This window comes from Bufo bufo, chromosome 1 (assembly GCF_905171765.1).
Source record: "Bufo bufo chromosome 1, aBufBuf1.1, whole genome shotgun sequence".
Lineage (NCBI taxonomy): Eukaryota > Metazoa > Chordata > Amphibia > Anura > Bufonidae > Bufo > Bufo bufo.
Window position 1 is genome coordinate 506111788 of NC_053389.1, and position 19291 is coordinate 506131078.

General features: G+C 42.3%; 1 long non-coding RNA gene across 1 annotated transcript; it reads left to right on the plus strand.

The window, feature by feature from the left end:
* The first annotated feature begins 410 nt into the window (after window positions 1–410).
* LOC120987103 lies at window positions 411–15808 on the plus strand. The gene is made up of 3 exons (XR_005775913.1): window positions 411–421; window positions 7123–7132; window positions 15633–15808. It is a non-coding gene; the product is annotated as an uncharacterized LOC120987103 (long non-coding RNA).
* The last annotated feature ends 3483 nt before the right edge of the window (window positions 15809–19291 follow it).

The window sequence follows — 19291 nt, forward strand, 5'->3', positions numbered from 1 at the left end:
TTTGTTCTAATTTTTCACCACAAGGAAATCCATTCAGATAAAAAAAGAATGATAAGGATTCTCCTAGACAAATAGTTTTTATTTATGCAGCCCTCTTTTTTATGAATAAAAGTAGTACTTTTCAAATGCTGCAAATACAAAGTAAAGCCCATCCTATCAGCCTATACTTCTTCAACCACAACCCAATGTAAGCTCTTTTGGCTGCTCCAAAGCTAAACTGCATCCTCTAAATGGCCACCAAAGTCTTGATTGGAGGACCAAGCTGAAGTCCATTCTATGCTTATAGTTCCCAAATCCCAATGCAATCTCTCTCGGCCATTCAAAAGTTGAGCTGCATCAAACTAAATGGCCACCAAAATGGTCGCTAAATTTTGATTTGAAAACCAAACTGAAATAACATTCTGGAAGGCAATAACTACTTGTTTCACTGCAAACTATGATTTTCAGTTAATATCTTACAGTTTACAGACATATTTGATATCGTCGCCTCCATAACAACATGCTCTATAAAAATAGCACATGATCTAAACTGTCAGGTGAACAACGTAAAAAACAAAAAATAAAAACTATGCTAGAACAGCCATATTTTGGTTACCTTGATTCCCAAAAAGCGTAACATAGAGCAATCAAAAGTCATATATACCACAAAATAGTACGAATAAAAGTGTCACCTTATCCTATAATTTCCAAAATGGTCACTTTTTTGGAGTTTCTATTCTAGGGGTGCATCAGAGGGTCTTTAAATGTCATATCGCAACTTAAAATTATCGCAGTGAAATCTGCCCTCCAAAATCCCTATGGCGCTCCTTTCCTTTTACGCCCTGCTGTGTGCCCGTAAAGCAGTTTACAATCACATATGTTAACTGCAGAATCATGGTAATAAAAATGTTGTTTTATTTGGCTGTTAACCCTTGATGTGTTACAGGATTTTTTTTTAATTAAAATAGAGAAACTGCCAAAAAAGTGAAATTTAAAAATGTTATCTCCTTTTTCCTTTAATTCTTGTGGAACACCTAAAGGGTTAACAAAGTTTGTAAAATCTGTTTTGAATAACTTGAGGGGTGTAGTTTCTACAATGTGGTCATTTATGGGTGGTTTCCACTATGTAAGCCCCACAAAGTGACTTCAGAACTGAAGTGGTCCTTAAAAAAGTGGGTTTCGGAAATTTTCTTCTAAAATTCTAAGCCTTATAAGATCCTAAGAAAATTAAATTACAGTACATTTACAAAATGATGCAAACGTGAAAGTGGACATATGGGTAATGTAAAGTAATAACTCTTTTATGATGTATCACTATCTGCCTTAAAAGCAGAGAAATTCAAATTTAGAAAATCTTTCCAAATGTTCAGTAAATTTTGGATTTTTTTATAAATAAAAGGTGAATTATATCGACTAAGATTTTTCACTATCATGAAGTACAATGTATTGCAAGTAAACAATCTCGGAATCGCTTGAATAAGTAAAAAGCATTCTGAAGTTATTAGCACATAAAGTGACACATGTCAAGTTTCCAAAAAACTGCCTGGTCCTTAAGGTAAAAAAAGGTAAGGTCCTTATGGTGTTAAAATTGGGCAACTAATGCTGGTATTCTAATGCACATTTTGGTACAATTTAGTAAATATAAAAAATTTGCTGGAGGTTTCAGTCGATGTATACACTGCGTGCAGAATTATTAGGCAAATGAGTATTTTGACCACATCATCCTCTTTATGCATGTTGTCTTACTCCAAGCTGTATAGGCTTGAAAGCCTACTACCAATTAAGCATATTAGGTGATGTGCATCTCTGTAATGAGAAGGGGTGTGGTCTAATGACATCAACACACTATATTAGGTGTGCATAATTATTAGGCAACTTCCTTTCCTTTGGCAAAATGGGTCAAAAGAAGGACTTGACAGGCTCAGAAAAGTCAATAATAGTGAGATATCTTGCAGAGGGATGCAGCACTCTTAAAATTGCAAAGCTTCTGAAGCGTGATCATCCAACAATCAAGCGTTTCATTCAAAATAGTCAACAGGGTCGCAAGAAGCGTGTGGAAAAACCAAGGCGCAAAATAACTGCCCATGAACTGAGAAAAGTCAAGCGTGCAGCTGCCAAGATACCACTTGCCACAAGTTTGGCCATATTTCAGAGCTGCAACATCACTGGAGTGCCCAAAAGCACAAGGTGTGCAATACTCAGAGACATGGCCAAGGTGAGAAAGGCTGAAAGACGACCACCACTGAACAAGACACACAAGCTGAAACGTCAAGACTGGGCCAAGAAATATCTCAAGACTGATTTTTCTAAGGTTTTATGGACTGATGAAATGAGAGTGAGTCTTGATGGGCCAGATGGATGGGCCCGTGGCTGGATTGGTAAAGGGCAGAGAGCTCCAGTCCGACTCAGACGCCAGCAAGGTGGAGGTGGAGTACTGGTTTGGGCTGGTATCATCAAAGATGAGCTTGTAGGGCCTTTTCGGGTTGAGGATGGAGTCAAGCTCAACTCCCAGTCCTACTGCCAGTTTCTGGAAGACACCTTCTTCAAGCAGTGGTACAGGAAGAAGTCTGCATCCTTCAAGAAAAACATGATTTTCATGCAGGACAATGCTCCATCACTCGTGTCCAAGTACTCCACAGCGTGGCTGGCAAGAAAGGGTATAAAAGAAGAAAATCTAATGACATGGCCTCCTTGTTCACCTGATCTGAACCCCATTGAGAACCTGTGGTCCATCATCAAATGTGAGATTTACAAGGAGGGAAAACAATACACCTCTCTGAACAGTGTCTGGGAGGCTGTGGTTGCTGCTGCACGCAATGTTGATGGTGAACAGATCAAAACACTGACAGAATCCATGGATGGCAGGCTTTTGAGTGTCCTTGCAAAGAAATGTGGCTATATTGGTCACTGATTTGTTTTTGTTTTGTTTTTGAATGTCAGAAATGTATATTTGTGAATGTTGAGATGTTATATTGGTTTCACTGGTAAAAATAAATAATTGAAATGTGTATATATTAGTTTTTTGTTAAGTTGCCTAATAATTATGCACAGTAATAGTCACCTGCACACACAGATATCCCCCTAAAATAGCTAAAACTAAAAACAAACTAAAAACTACTTCCAAAAATATTCAGCTTTGATATTAATGAGTTTTTTGGGTTCATTGAGAACATGGTTGTTGTTCAATATTAAAATTAATCCTCAAAAATACAACTTGCCTAATAATTCTGCACTCCCTGTATAAGGACTACTTTGCAATAAAGAAAAAAACGGAAGAGAAAAGAGTTTTTGTCAAACTCTCAAGATTGCAGAGTCAAGGTTTTGTGATCTGGATTTCACAATACCATATGGGTATCAAGGTAACATTCCAAAATGTTCCAGGGTAATTGGACATACAGTACATAATCTAAAAGAGGATGAAAAAGTTGGCACTACCTTATTCCTGTTCCAGTCAACTGCAACTCCTCAAGGGCTCAATTGAACTTTGTCAGAACTGCAATGCTAATATGGTGGTGCTTAGCATACAGCTTAGCATACACAAGTCCGATCTTCAATAAGATGGAAATGCGGCACTCAACTGTTCCAGGGTAATTGGACAAACTGTATATATCTTGCAAGGTCAGAATACATAATTATTTATTTATCTTATGTATGTACAGCATGGCAATGTATTGATGTATGCTGTTTTTCACATAATTTATTTCATTTTTATTACTGTGCCTGTAAAATGACATGACATAGACTAGTAAACCATGCATTCATTAATTTCTAGGGCACTGTTCGCACTATTATCGAATTATTCATGGACGTTTAGATGGTACAAAGGAATCACAGGTTGCAAATGTGTTCCGTCCCCTCGTTCGCCCTTGTTCAGTATGCTATAAAGCAGTCCTCTCCGTGCGGGGAAGTGTTCAGTGCCATTTAATCTCTTGCTGAGAAGGAATAAATAATCCCCAGAGTATTGTTAACGTACAGCATTGCTTTTATTTTGAACTCGCAGCACTGTCTTTATAGTGATGGAAGGCTTGCTTGGGAAACAAGCAATATTAACCCAGTGACTGAGGGAAGAATGGGAGTAGCAGAGAACCTGAAGAATGAAAAGAGACAGGTTTATGCTCCAGGTGTTAAATTCCAACATTAGTGTAACAGAATGCCTGCCATTCAACATATGTTCACCTGCTGGAGAGATGTTGCGGTGACTGTATTTACAGCTAGCCTTGGGGATATTGCTAAATAATAAGCACCTGATGACATGCAATGTAGTCAATGTACACTGGAAACACAACTCTATATACTCCTCATTATTGCCTTTCTTCTCGATTGATCATGTTTGGTGCATCTTTCGAAGATGGAAGAGTACAAACAGTACATTGTGAAGTAATGGGAATGTTTAGTTACAGAAACTGGGATTCCTAGGCATTAAACATAAAGGATATATATGATTTCCTTATATATAGTAATATAAAAGAAGGTTAGCAAAACAAATCCAGCCCCAGAAACAGTTCCATAAAATCCATGGTTTATTTTACTTGAAAAATACAAAAAGTCCATATACAGGAGTCTACTCCCTGGTCTACATGTCCTGGCTAAAAAGCCTTACTCATGTCCATGCACTTTTGATTTCATCATTCTTAGGCCTCCAGCACACAAACATTTTTGTTTTCCATTTTTTGCGTTCCGTATACGAAACCATTCATTTCAATGGTTCCGCATAAAAAAACGGAATGTACTCCATATGCATTCCGTTTCCGTATTTCCATATATCTGTTCCATTGAAAGATAGAACATGTCCTATTATTGCCCGCAAATCACGTTCCATGGCTCCATTCAAGTCAATGGGTCGCAAAAAAAACAAAACACATACGGAATTTACTCCGCATGTCTTCCGTATCCGTTCCATTTTTGCGGAACCATCTATTGAAAATGTTATGCCCAGCCCAATTTCTTCTATGTAATTACTGTATACTGTATATGCCATATGGAAAAACGGAACGGAAACGGAAACACAACAGAAACAAAAAATGGAACAATGGATCCGTAAAAAATGGACTGCAAAACACTGAAAAAGCCATATGGTCGTGTGCAGGAGGCCTTAAAGGGATATTCTGGTTATATCAAGCTATATGCAGACGGAAAAAAAAAAAACATCTGTTAAAAACGGACACACTGTCAGTTTTTCATGGCCATTTTGCATCAGTGTGTGCATCCATTTTCTGGCTGTGTGTCCATTTTTAATGTCGATTTTGCATCCGTTTTGCATCAGTTTTTCATGTCCATTTTTAACTTGATGAATTTGATTGACAGTTATTTCTAGACCCACCCTTGACCTGCAGAAGGACCTGCGATGTGCGCGATGATGTCACTGAGCACTCCCACGAGCAAGTGGATGAGTTGAGTTTTTTTAACCCCTAAATGGCCACATAGATAAAGTGTACCCGTTTTTAACGGCCATTAGACGGGTGCACTCCTGTCAATCGGCCGTTAAAAAAGGTCCCATTGATTTCAATAGGGTCTGTCTGGCAGTGAAAACGGCCAAAATAGGACATGTCCTATCTTTGGACGGACGCTATTCACTGTCCGTTAAAAGAACGGCCATGTGAATAGCCCCATAGACTTTCATTGGTGCTAAAAATGGCCGTGTGATGTCCAATATTTAACCGGCCGTCAAATGACCATTATTCACTGTCATGTGCATAAGGCCTTAGGGCTCATGAACACAAATGTACTTTCTTTCCAAGTCCATTCCGTTTTTTTGCAGACCGTATGCGGAACCATTCATAAAAAACGGAAGTTACTCCGTGTGCATTCCGTTTCCGTATTTCTGTTCCGCAAAAAAAATAGAACATGTCCTATTATTGTCCGCATTACGGACATGCATAGTACTGTTCTATTAGGGGCCAGCTGTTCCATTCCGCAAAATACGGAATGCACACAGACGTCATCCGTATTTTTTGTGGATCAGTTTTTTGCAGACCACAAAATACATACGGTCGTGTGCATCTATTCCTAATGATCCCGTGAAACACGGATGAAACACAGATGGCATTCGTGCTGCATCCGTGGTTTTCACAGACCCATAGACTATAATGGGCGTGATGGACAAAATAGAGCATGCTTCTGTGCCAAAAACACAGACCCACGGACTGTGGTAAAAAACTGATGTGTAAATACACACTCTAAAATGCATGGGTATGTGCACTGTCCATGGAGAACACAAACGGCACATGTACGTGGAATATGTCTGCAGAGGCTCCAATCCTGGTTTTGGCTCACAGTCACTGATGGAAATCACTGACCTATGATTGAGGCTTTAAAGGGGTTATCCCACTTCACCTTTTTATACTTACCTGCTGCCACCGCGCCGTTCACTTCCTGGATTCTGGCTGGGGGCGGGCTTCATCTTGATTGAAGTCTTCTCCCGGCCGAGCCGCGCGCTGGACTGAACGCGCACGCCGCCGCGCATGCGCCATGGTGACTTATTTCTGGCCAGTATAGCACAGAGCCAGCGTGCGCGTACGCAGCTCTGTACTATTCTGGCCGGGAAGAAGTCACCGTCGCACATGCGCGGCAGCATGCGCGTTCAGGACAGCGAGCGGCCCGGCCGGGGAAAAAAAGGAGTCTTCTGCACAAGCGCGGCCATCGGTATTCTGGAGAAGAGCGGTGGCCGTAACCAGGGGAGACAGAGTCACAACAATAAGGTAAGTGGGGATGAATTTTATCCTAAACGGTGGGAATTTGTTAATCAAGTATATTTACAAAAATGATCACTCTCAAATCATTAACAGATTTAACAGTGATCATTATGATGGGATAACCCCTTTAAGCTGTGCTATGATCTGGGCTTTACTATGGCATTTTTAAAGGCTTTGGCTAATTTTGTGCCTGAGTTATGTTTATACTGTAGGACCATTCAACTGCATAGAATATATTGCACTGTATAAAGCAAGTCATTAGGTAAAATGGCAAGCTAGGATGAGTAGCTGCTGAAGACAGCGGGAAAGGTACCTGGCATAATGCTGTTTATTTCTGTGGTGAGGTAAGGATTGATCTGCAGCTAAATACTTTGCATGCTTTAACGTTAGATTTGAAACTGTACTCCTTCAACTAATTATGGATGGCCAATGGGGCATGTATGCGTTGGAGGTTTAACTATGTTTTACTATAATGATGTTGTGTACCATATGCTTATAAAGAAAATAATAGTTTAAAATGTATAAACGCAAAGAGCTATAATAATCTCATGTGCAGAGCAACGTGTATATCAAAAATGGTGGAATATTGTTATTATCATAATTCACTTCCGAGTATGAGAATATATATAACAAGAAAGCGAAATACTGTGGTTCTTGTGATACCCATAAACTTGATGATACACCGCTCTAGATTTTCTCAAATTGCGTGTATCATTTTCTTCATCAACAGAATTTTATAGAAAATAGTATAATTCTATTTTTAAATTATACATTTATGACACAATGAGCTAAGATTTATTATCAGTCCTATCTTCCTACCAGCCCCATTTAGCTCAACGCCTCACCTCAATGACTGATGCAAGAATGTTCACAGAAGGTAGCGTTAGGTAAACTCACAGCCATGAAAAATAATATTTGCTGGAACGAATAATAGATCATATATGGTAATTAGCTTCATTATTTGTAGATAGGTAACTTGAAACCCCATCAATCTTACAGTGTCTGATCTGGGGCACATGGTATTACCTGGTAAATTCAGCCAATTGTGATGATCTATTTTTACCTGTTTACAAAAAAAGAAAATTAAATGAATATAATACAACAGAATATGCTTAGCTCGGTGTTTTATGTGCAAGCATTACATTTAGTTTTAATGTCATTGAAGCAGACAAGGACATATCCATTATGCCAAAAGCATTAGAGGAAGTGAAAGGAGTGCTAGGTTGCCCAGTAATGACTTATGTCATATCCAAAATGACATTACTAATTAATTCCTGGTAAAACAGCTAAATAAACCCAGCTTACAAACACTAAAAATATCACTGAACTTGGTTGTCACTAGTGATGTCGCGAACATAAAATTTTCAGTTCGCGAACAGCGAACGAGAACTTCCGCAAATGTTCGCGAACTGGCGAACCGGGCGAACCGCCATAGACTTCAATAGACAGGCGAATTTTAAAACCCACAGGGACTCTTTCTGGCCACAATAGTGATGAGAAAGTTGTTTCAAGGGGTCTAACACCTGGACTGTGGCATGCCGGAGGGGGATCTATGGCAAAACTCCCATGGAAAATTACGTAGTGGACGCAGAGTCGGGTTTTAATCCATAAAGGGCATAAATCAACTAACATTCCTAAATTGTTTGGAATAACGTGCTTTAAAACATCCAGTGTGTGTATACGATCAGGTATGATGTTGTATCGATCAGGTAGTGTAAGGGTTACGCCCGCATCACAGACATTGACAGACCAAACTCCCCTTTTAATGCACCGCAAACAGTTCATTTGCACAACCGCAAACTCCCCATTTGCACAAGGTTGGATACCAAGCTAGCCACGTCCCGGTGATGTCATTGAAGGTTTCTTCCTCCACCCAGCCACGTACAACACCAAGGGTCCCCGAAAGGTCAATTGAATTGATTTTTCGAACGGGGAGATGGTTAAAAAAACGCTGGCTCCCTCCCCTTTGTTTTTATCCACGGTGACTGCGTCTGCGCCGTGCAATTTACTGTCACACCCGATATGAGTGGTATTTTCTGTAGTACTATTCTCATCAGTTTAATCCCTCTAACGTCCCCAATCTGGGTGCCATTTATTGAATAGATTTTTCGAACGGGGAGATGGTATCAGTGGTTGGCACTGGCAGTGGGCACACTACAGTCAGTAGAAGCGGGCCTGACACACACTGGCAGCAGGCAAGCAACTGAAATTACACTAAAGTGTAAAAATTAAATGCCTTATTTATCGGCAAGCTACTGTGCCACCCGGTATGAGTGGTTGGCACTGGCAGTGGGCACACTACAGTCAGTGGAAGAGGGCCTGACACACACTGGCAGCAGGCAAGCAACTGAATTTAGACTACTGTCTAAAAATTAAATGCCTTATTTATCGGCAAGCTACTGTGCCACCCGGTATCAGTGGTTGGCACTGGCAGTGGGCACACTACAGTCAGTGGAAGCGGGCCTGACACACACTGGCAGCAGGCAAGCAACTGAATTTAGACTACTGTCTAAAAATTAAATGCCTTATTTATCGGCAAGCTACTGTGCCACCCGGTATCAGTGGTTGGCACTGGCAGTGGGCACACTACAGTCAGTTGAAGTCGGCCTGACACACACTAGCAGCAGGCAAGCAGCTGAAATTACACTAAAGTGTAAAAATTAAATGCCTTTTTTATGCAAAGTCCTGTGCCAGCCGGTATGAGTGGTGGGCACTGGCAGTGGGCACACTACAGTCAGTGGAAGTCAGCCTGACACACACTGGCAGGCAACTAACCTTAGATTAAAGTGTAAAAATTAAGTGCCTATTTTTTAAGCAAAGTCCTGTGCCACTCGGTATGACAGGGGTGGGCACTGGCAGTGGGCACACTACAGTCAGTTGAAGTCGGCCTGACACACACTAGCAGCAGGCAAGCAGCTGAAATTACATTAAAGTGTAAAAATTAAATGCCTTTTTTAAGCAAAGTCCTGTGCCAGCCGGTATGAGTGGTGGGCACTGGCAGTGGGCACACTACAGTCAGTGGAAGTCAGCCTGACACACACTGGCAGGCAACTAACCTTAGATTAAAGTGTAAAAATTAAGTGCCTATTTTTTAAGCAAAGTCCTGTGCCACTCGGTATGACAGGGGTGGGCACTGGCAGTGGGCACACTACAGTCAGTGGAAGTCAGCCTGACACACACTGGCAGGCAACTAACCTTAGATTAAAGTGTAAAAATTAAGTGCCTTTTTTTTAAGCAAAGTCCTGTGCCACACGGGATGACAGGGGTGGGCACTGGCAGTGGGCACACTACAGTCAGTTGAAGTCGGCCTGACACACACTAGCAGCAGGCAAGCAGCTGAAATTACACTAAAGTGTAAAAATTAAATGCCTTTTTTATGCAAAGTCCTGTGCCAGCCGGTATGAGTGGTGGGCACTGGCAGTGGGCACACTACAGTCAGTGGAAGTCAGCCTGACACACACTGGCAGGCAACTAACCTTAGATTAAAGTGTAAAAATTAAGTGCCTTTTTTTAAGCAAAGTCCTGTGCCACACGGAATGACAGGGGTGAGCACTGGCAGTGGGCACACTACAGTCTGTGGGCCTGCAGCTCCTCACACACAGGCAGGCCAGGCAACTGCAATATGTATATAAAGGAAAAAAAAAAAGCAGACTAATGTTGCAGCCCTAAAAAGGGCTTTTTGGGGTGCTGTCAGGACGCTGTCCTTACAGCAGAGATCAGATGAGTCTTTCAGGACTGGAGTGGACACTGAATTCACTAGCCTAGCTATCGATTTCCCAATTAAATCAGCAGCAGTTACAGTCTCCCTCCTCTCACTAAGACTGCAGCTTCAGAATGAATCTAAAATGGATGCTGTGCAGGAGGTGGGAGGGTCTGGGAGGGAGGGTATGCTGCTGATTGGCTGGAATGTGTCTGCTGACTGTGAGGTACAGGGTCAAAGTTTGCTCAATGATGATGTATAGGGGGCGGACCGAACATCGCATGTGTTCGCCCGGCAGAGGCGAACGCGAACAAGCTATGTTCGCCGGGAACTGTTCGCCGTCGGATAGTTCGGGCCATCTCTAGTTGTCACTGACCTTACTTCACACCACTGCCTATTTGTAATAGGAAGTAACAGTGTCCACCCCCAACCACACTGTTTTTCAATTATGGAATTAGAAATTGGGTAGCAAAGAAAAAAGATGGATTTACTAGATGGAATTCAATCCATAGTCACCCTACAAAAATACTGTTTTTAAAATTACAGATATCACAACCATCATAGAAAACGGTGGGGGAAAAAGTTAGTTCTGCTACAACTATATGTTAGTGGTAAATTTCAATTGATTTCTTTTTGTTCTTTTATTTTTAAAAATCAAAAAATTACAGAATATAAAAAAAATTATACTTTTAAAAATGTAAATACTCATACCACAAATTAAAATAGTTATGACGTTTTCAAAATCATAAACAAACATTATTCACCCTCACAGATGCTCCACTACTGCTGTTCGGATAATACCCCTGCTCCTGGCATTTCCTTCCTGGCTCAACTGGAAACGGCTAGAAATGCCTGCTCAGCCAATCATTGCTGGAGGTAGGTCACCTCTGCACCCAGTGATTGGCCAAATGTGCATTTCCAGCCATTTCCAGCAAGAACTGGAGCAGTGGCAGAAGCGCAAAGGTTAGGGGTCGGTGAGGGTAATTTAACACCTTCTGTCACACCTGTGACAGGTCTTAGAAGGTCTGAAAGATTATCTGCACATTAGTGATCTGACAGCCTCTTTTGGTTTCACTTTGTCTATGTGTTGCTGGTATGTCCACACCTCCTGTTCAGGTGTGGATCATGTGACCTTTACCTATCCCTTTTAAGTCTGACTTTACCCATCACTCCTTACTATGGATAGCTTCATTTGGTTTTGGAAGAGCTGGAGTGTGGTTCTTGATGAAGTCCTGTTCAGCCATCATCCTCAGAAGTTAAGTGTTCCGCTTGTTGTGTTTTGCATTTCTCCCCCCTGGTTGTTTACTAGGCCTCAGCGAGACACTGGTTCCTTCACCAGGAAAGGAACAGGTTGTCTCTGCCCTGTCATTACCTTTAAGGCATCCAAGTGTACCAGGGTTTTCTAGGTTCCTGTGTATGGGCATTACAACCACTGAGAGGTGCCCATACGGATAGAAGTTAGGGCCAGGAGCAGGGTTTTATAGGTGGTGACCCTTTTCCTTCCCTAGCGGTGAGGCCTAGTGTCTTTCCCCACCCCTTCTTGTTGTCTTTTGGTGTTCTCCCTACTACATCCGTGACCCCTTCTGACCCTTTAAAAAAAAAAACTTTTCTCCCTAGAATACCCCTTTAATAATTAACATTTGCTGATATTATTTTTTAAATATCTAGGTGTTACCACAGAAATTAAACAAAAAAATAATCACCTGATTCTGCAGTTTTAAGAAATACCCCATAGGTAATTCGTAGCTTGATTTCAACATAGACTTCAGAAGTAAAGAAGCACCTTATCAATTTTAGGGCATCCTTTTCATTAGTTTTTTTTTAGGGGCACCATTTGAGGATTGTAGAGGTCTTGAGGTACCTGTCACAAAAAGGTAGGGATAAGTGCAGCCCTAAACTCCACCCACTCCTCTACCCCTACCTACTTGCATGGTCCGTCCTTACCGACGGGGTACAACTGGGCGGCAGTCCCTAGCTTACGTACTTGCAGGGGCCTAAAGAAAGGAAATAACGAGGGAAGAAAACAAAAGACAAAGACAGAACAAACAGAAGCGCAAAGTTTCCCAGGCTGGGAAAGTACCACAACAGGAAGAACTCGAAGCCGAGGTCAAGAGCCAGGAGGCACAAAGGGTTAATACAAAATCGAAGTCAATACAAGCCGAGGTCAGGAGCCAAGACATTGTGTCAGTACAAGGGGTAACACCAGGTCAAGGTCAAATATAAGCCTAAGTCAAACAAACGAAGTCACACATGCAGAGAACGATAGTGAGGTAATAAGACCAATCACAGGCAACCTGTGGCCAGCAGGTTACCAGTTTAAATAGGTCAAATTGATGGGTCACGTGACGTGGTCAGCGTCACGTGACCTTTGTCCATCACATCTAAACACCTGAGTGCCGACTTATTGCCATCGGCGCTCAGTTTTTCCCCTGCTCGTTGTCTAGGGGATGAAGGATGCCGGCCAAGCTGAGGAGGCGTGCGCGTCCGGGTCCTCTCTGCCCCCTTGTTACTATGGAGATGAGGATGCCAGCCTCGTCCTTGCTCCTCCTCAAAGATAGGATGCCGGCTCCCCATTACAGTACCAATACATAAGAAATCACAAAAGACCCAATTTGAAATCTATACCCCTTAAGAAACTCATCTTGATGTGTTATGATAATTTTTACCCAAAAGATGTTGGGCTCAGAAGGCAAACAGTGTTATTTGGATTTTGGAAGACAGATTTTGCTGGCATGGTTTTGAGTGCCATACCACAGTTGCACAGCTCCTGGTGTACCAGTAGATGTGTCCCTATTTTTGAAACTACAGCCCTCAAGGAATTAATCTTGGGGTGTAGTGAGCATTTTTACCCCACAAGAAATTTATGCACTGCACATGTTGTAGAGTCAAAATTGCAATTCCTTCACAGATATGCCACTTTAGTGCCCAATATCAAGTGCCAAGCTAGTGCCACTGTACACACTCCTTAAATTGTTAATGGAGTTGGTTCTCTTGAGCAAATGTCATTCATCATGTACAAAAGGTTTTTACAAAGCACTTACTGATGTATTGTGACTGTCCATGCTGGCTTTCATTTTTCCATCACATTATACACTGCTCATCTCCAGGGATTATGGCCACTGCTGCAGAGTAGATAAAGTGGCCAGATTAGGAGAGTGACGGAAATGAGACAACCCCTTTAAAAAAATTCTCCCATGTACAGCAATGTCATATGTGTACTAGAGATGAGCAAATTGTTTTGTCTCATTAGACAGACTTCTTCATCTGTATGATTGACAAGGCCAGACATCCCACCCAGCTCTATCAATATTCTGCCTGTGCCACTTCCAAAGTTTAAATACAGCTTTGGGAGAAGCTACTGCACACATGCCACTGCCCACAAACCAGATAGAAACCCCCAATGTAATATTCAAGCTGCTATACAGTATATAAAGACAGTTATCAGTTATGTCCTTATATACTGTATAAGAGCTTCTCCCTGCCTGCAGTGCCTGTAGTGAGTGCTTACCACTCACACAGGCATTGCTCCTGGCGGCTGCTTCATTACTCAGCCAGTAGCGCAGAGGGAAAGCAGCTTACTGACAGTGCCGGCCACGCTGGTCAGTGAGCTTACAGAGTACAAGTGCATACTATTTAATAAAAAGGGGAAATGTAGATTTAATTTTAACACATAAGGCTCCTGTTCCCACCAGGCTGTGAGGGAGCAGGGCAGGCAGAAGCCCGCAACTCCCAGCACAGCCTGTCTCTCCTAAGCTAATATAGAATGGATGGCCCTTAGCAATGCTCATTTGAGAGAGCACCACTAAGGCCCCTTTCAAACAGGCGTCACAGATGAGGTCTTGATGCATTGAGGGTGCCTTGCGGGAAACCCGCGCGAGTGCGCACGCTATTTCAGTCAGTTTTGTTTGCGATTGCGTTGTGTTATTCAGTTTTTTCCGCGTGATAAAAAACTGATTGTTGGTACTCAGACCCGAACCCAGACTTTTTTACTGCACTGCACGTCAGGCATTGCACCCGCGCGGAAAACTTGCCCGTGTCAAAGGGGCCTTAGGGATATTTCAGCCCGTTTTCTACTAAAAATAAACATTTTCACTAAATAAAGTATATTACAAAAATGTTCCCTGTCACTGTCCCTACACATTGGCAAAAAAAATATAAATGAGCCGGCAGTTATGCTATAAGGAGGACCTTTCACCACTCCTGACATTCCTGTTTTAACAGCGTCATGTATTCCCCATGTAATAACAATTCTGGAGCATCTATTCATATTGCTCTATGTTGTGCTGTTCCTTTATAACAGAAGTTATGAATACATTGCAATTAGCCTTCAGTAAGGGTACAAAGGGGCGCTAACCAGTTGGGGGGTGTACCTGCACAGACTGACTCTATCCAATCAGTATCGCCATTTTAAGACCTTTGCAGCCCCAACTGGTTACCAGTTGTACCCTTACTGAAGGCTAATAGCAATTCATTCAAAACTTCTAGTAGAAATAATATAGGAATGGCACAACATAGAGCCATAAGAACAGATGCTCCAGAATTGTTAGTACATGTGGAATGCATGGAGCTATTAAAATAGGCATGTCAGGAGTGGTGAAAGGTCCTTTTTAAGGAGACTCAAAGGTGTTATTTGCCAATTTTTAGGTTGGAGTATATTTGATTAGTGTTGGGCGCGAATATTCGAATCGCGAATTTTAATTGGGAATATCGCCTCTTTGAGAATTCGGGAAGATTTAGAATATAGTGCTATATATTCGTATTCGCGAATATTCTAGATTTTTTTTTCATCTGAACCCAAGATCCCTCCCTACTTCTTGCTTGTGGGCAAATGAGAAGGCTGCAATATCTTTGTCTGAGCTTAGCAACATCCCTAGCAACCAATAGGAAAGTTGCCTACCCCTTACTATATAAGAACCTCCCCAGCAGCCATTTTCTGCTGTTTTTGCAGTGCTGAGATAGAGAGCAGTGACATTGCTGTGCTCTATGCTTTGCGGTGTTATTACATTACATAGTTAGTTAGTAAGTTAGTTAGTTAGTTAGTTAGTTAGCTTATATATATATATATATATATATATATATAATACAGATAGTTAGTGGGAGATAGTCAGTGTAGGTTAGATCATGATATAGTGTAGCTGGTTCCAGTGCAGGGTGTTAGGTAGTGTGATAGGTTCTGCTGTCCATACATACATGCTACAGACATAGTGCTGTGATGTCACAAGTTCACAACAATACTTAGTGCACCAATCAGTAATATGTAGTGTGGGGATTTGCTCTGGTAGACAGGCTTGCGGACGCTGTATAGAGGCAACGACGTCTTTAACTTCAACAGTTCAGTTTTTATTCACACATAAGGATAAGCAAAACAAAAAGTCAGTTTCAAGGAAAACAGTCACCTTGAGTCTGGTGTTTGTTCACACCATGCAGCAATGCAGAAGTCCTTGGACAAAGCAGAAACCACCTGCTCTCACACCAACAAGGTAGTAGCCCTTTACCCAGGCCCAAACTCCCAGGTCCCAACACAGAGACTGACAGAGCTTCACTGTCAGAGAGGAGTAGATTCCTGCCACCTGACAGTGCTGCCTGTGTTTTATAGCCCAAACCAAGACCCGGCCTGGAACGTGGGGAGAAGCCACCCACCCTCCACTTTGGCTGCTCCCAGTAAGAGCCGGCCCGCATTGGCTTTACAGTAGAGTTGAGGGGACACCTTGCTGTTTGGGTTCGGCCCAAAAAGAACTTTGGAGCACTAAAATGCCTCTAAAAAAGTCATGGAAAGGGCTAGAGGGCTGCAAAAGGCAGCAAAATGTGGTTAAAAGCAGGTCAAGTGCTCTGCAAACAAATGTGGATAGGGAAATGACTTAAAATTAGGGTTGAGCGAACCCGAACTGTTAAGCGAACCCGAACTTTAGTATTTTTGGACCCTGAACCCGAACTTTTCAGTAAAAGTTCGGGTTCGGTGCTCAGCAATTTAATGGCGCTGTTTAAAAGACTGCAGAGCAGCCAATCAACAAATGTTTAAGGCCCCTTTTACATGGGCGAGTATTCCGCGCGGATGCGATGCGTGAGTTGAACACATTGCACCCGCACTGAATCCCGACCCATTCATTTCTATGGGGCTGTTCACATGAGCGGTGATTTTCACACATCACTTGTGCGTTGCGTGAAAATCGCAGCATGCTCTATATTCTGCGTTTTTCACGCAACGCAGGCCACATAGAAGTGAATGGAGTTGCGTGAAAATTGCAAGCATCCGCAAGCAAGTGCGGATGCGGTGCGATTTTCACGCACGGTTGCTAGGAGACGATCGGGATGGAGACCCGATCATTATTATTTTCCCTTATAACATGGTTATAAGGGAAAATAATAGCATTCTGAATACAGAATGCATAGTAAACTAGCGCTGGAGGGGTTAAAAAAAAATAAAAATAATTAAACTCACCTTAGTCCACTTGATCGCGTAGCCCGGCATCTCCTTCTGTCTCCTTTGCTGAACAGGACCTGTGGTGAGCATTAATTACAGGTAAAGGACCTTTGGTGACGTCACTCCGGTCATCACATGATCCATCACATGATCTTTTACCATGGTGATGGATCATGTGATGACCGGAGTGACGTCACCAAAGGTCCTTTACCTGTAATTAATGCAAAACGCATTGCAAAACGCATTACAATGTTTTGCACTCGCGCTGAAAAATCGCGGGTGTTCCCGCAACGCACCCGCACATTTTCCCGCAACGCCCATGTGAACCCAGCCTAACTTGTGTGCCCTTAGAAGCCATCACAGCCATGCCTACTAATGGCATGGTTGTGATTGGCCAGTGCAGCATGTGACCCAGCCTCTATATAAGCTGGAATCACGTAGCGCTGCACGTCACTCTGCTCTGATTAGTGTAGGGATAGGATGCTGCTGCTGCTGTGAGGGAGAGAATAGGAAAAAAATCTTTAATCAGAAGTGCATGTTAACTCAGCGATCTACATAGATTTTGTTTTGTGGGTTCAGTGCACAATATTTTTTCCCTGCTCTGAGCCAAGTGACACAGAAAAATTACTTTTATCCGTCTATTAGTTAGGTGGGCGTCGGCGGCTATTTTATGCAAGTTCAGTGCACCAGCATAGCAAATATTATACAAAAGGTCATCCAGACCAAAAAGTCCCTTTAGGGGTCCCAATAAAAAGTTTAATGTATATAAAACTAATTCTTTAATTTGTACCTTTAAAATTAAACCTACAGACGACAGATTATGAATAGGGATGAGCGAACCCGAACTGTACTGTATAGTTCGGGTTCGTACCGAATTTTGGGGTGTTCGTGACACGGACCCGAACCCGAACATTTATGTAAAAGAGGGCCTATCATGAAGGGTTTAGCTACCAAATAGCAGAGACTATGCTGCAAACTGAATGCCACTATGCTGCAAACTGAATGCCATCGTACGTCGTTCATTAACAGGAGAGGCAGCAGGCAGCTTTAACAGCACTTGCAGTACTACTGACGTCCTGATACAGTGCATATCAGCACTAACACTGAACAGCCTGCTGACAATGTACAACAACTGTTGCAAAACAGCGGACACAAGTATTTATTTCAGCATACAATGAGGCAAATTAGCCAGCTGGAAATAGCTACAGTTGTCATTGCCAAACGGCCGTCAGTACATTTCTATACCCCACGTAGCACCCTCAGGCCCACTGCTGATAGTTTTAAAATTTAGAATTTAAGCTGGTCAGCTACTAGTTGCAAATATTTATTAAATTTAATTAAATAAAAGTTAATTTTTACTTCAAATAAACCACACCAACAACCACAAAAAAACAAGTGCACGTCAAGAGTAGTGATGTCGCGAACATAAAATTTTCAGTTCGCGAACAGCGAACGCGAACTTCCGCAAATGTTCGCGAACTGGCGAACCGGGCGAACCGCCATAGACTTCAATAGACAGGCGAATTTTAAAACCCACAGGGACTCTTTCTGGCCACAATAGTGATGAGAAAGTTGTTTCAAGGGGTCTAACACCTGGACTGTGGCATGCCGGAGGGGGATCTATGGCAAAACTCCCATGGAAAATTACGTAGTGGACGCAGAGTCGGGTTTTAATCCATAAAGGGCATAAATCAACTAACATTCCTAAATTGTTTGGAATAACGTGCTTTAAAACATCCAGTGTGTGTATACGATCAGGTATGATGTTGTATCGATCAGGTAGTGTAAGGGTTACGCCCGCATCACAGACATTGACAGACCAAACTCCCCTTTTAATGCACCGCAAACAGTTCATTTGCACAACCGCAAACTCCCCATTTGCACAAGGTTGGATACCAAGCTAGCCACGTCCCGGTGATGTCATTGAAGGTTTCTTCCTCCACCCAGCCACGTACAACACCAAGGGTCCCCGAAAGGTCAATTGAATTGATTTTTCGAACGGGGAGATGGTTAAAAAAACGCTGGCTCCCTCCCCTTTGTTTTTATCCACGGTGACTGCGTCTGCGCCGTGCAATTTACTGTCACACCCGATATGAGTGGTATTTTCTGTAGTACTATTCTCATCAGTTTAATCCCTCTAACGTCCCCGACTCCCCAATCTGGGGGCCATTTATTAAACAGATTTTTCGGACGGGGAGATGGTTAAAAAAAACCTGGCTCCCTCCACTCTGTTTTAAACCACGGTGACTGCGTCTGCGCCGTGCAATTTACTGTCACACCCGATATGAGTGGTATTTTCTGTAGTACTATTCTCATCAGTTTAATCCCTCTAACGTCCCCAATCTGGGTGCCATTTATTGAATAGATTTTTCGAACGGGGAGATGGTTAAAAAAACGCTGGCTCCCTCCACTCTGTTTTAAACCACGGTGACTGCGTCTGCGCCGTGCAATTTACTGTCACACCCGATATGAGTGGTATTTTCTGTAGTACTATTCTCA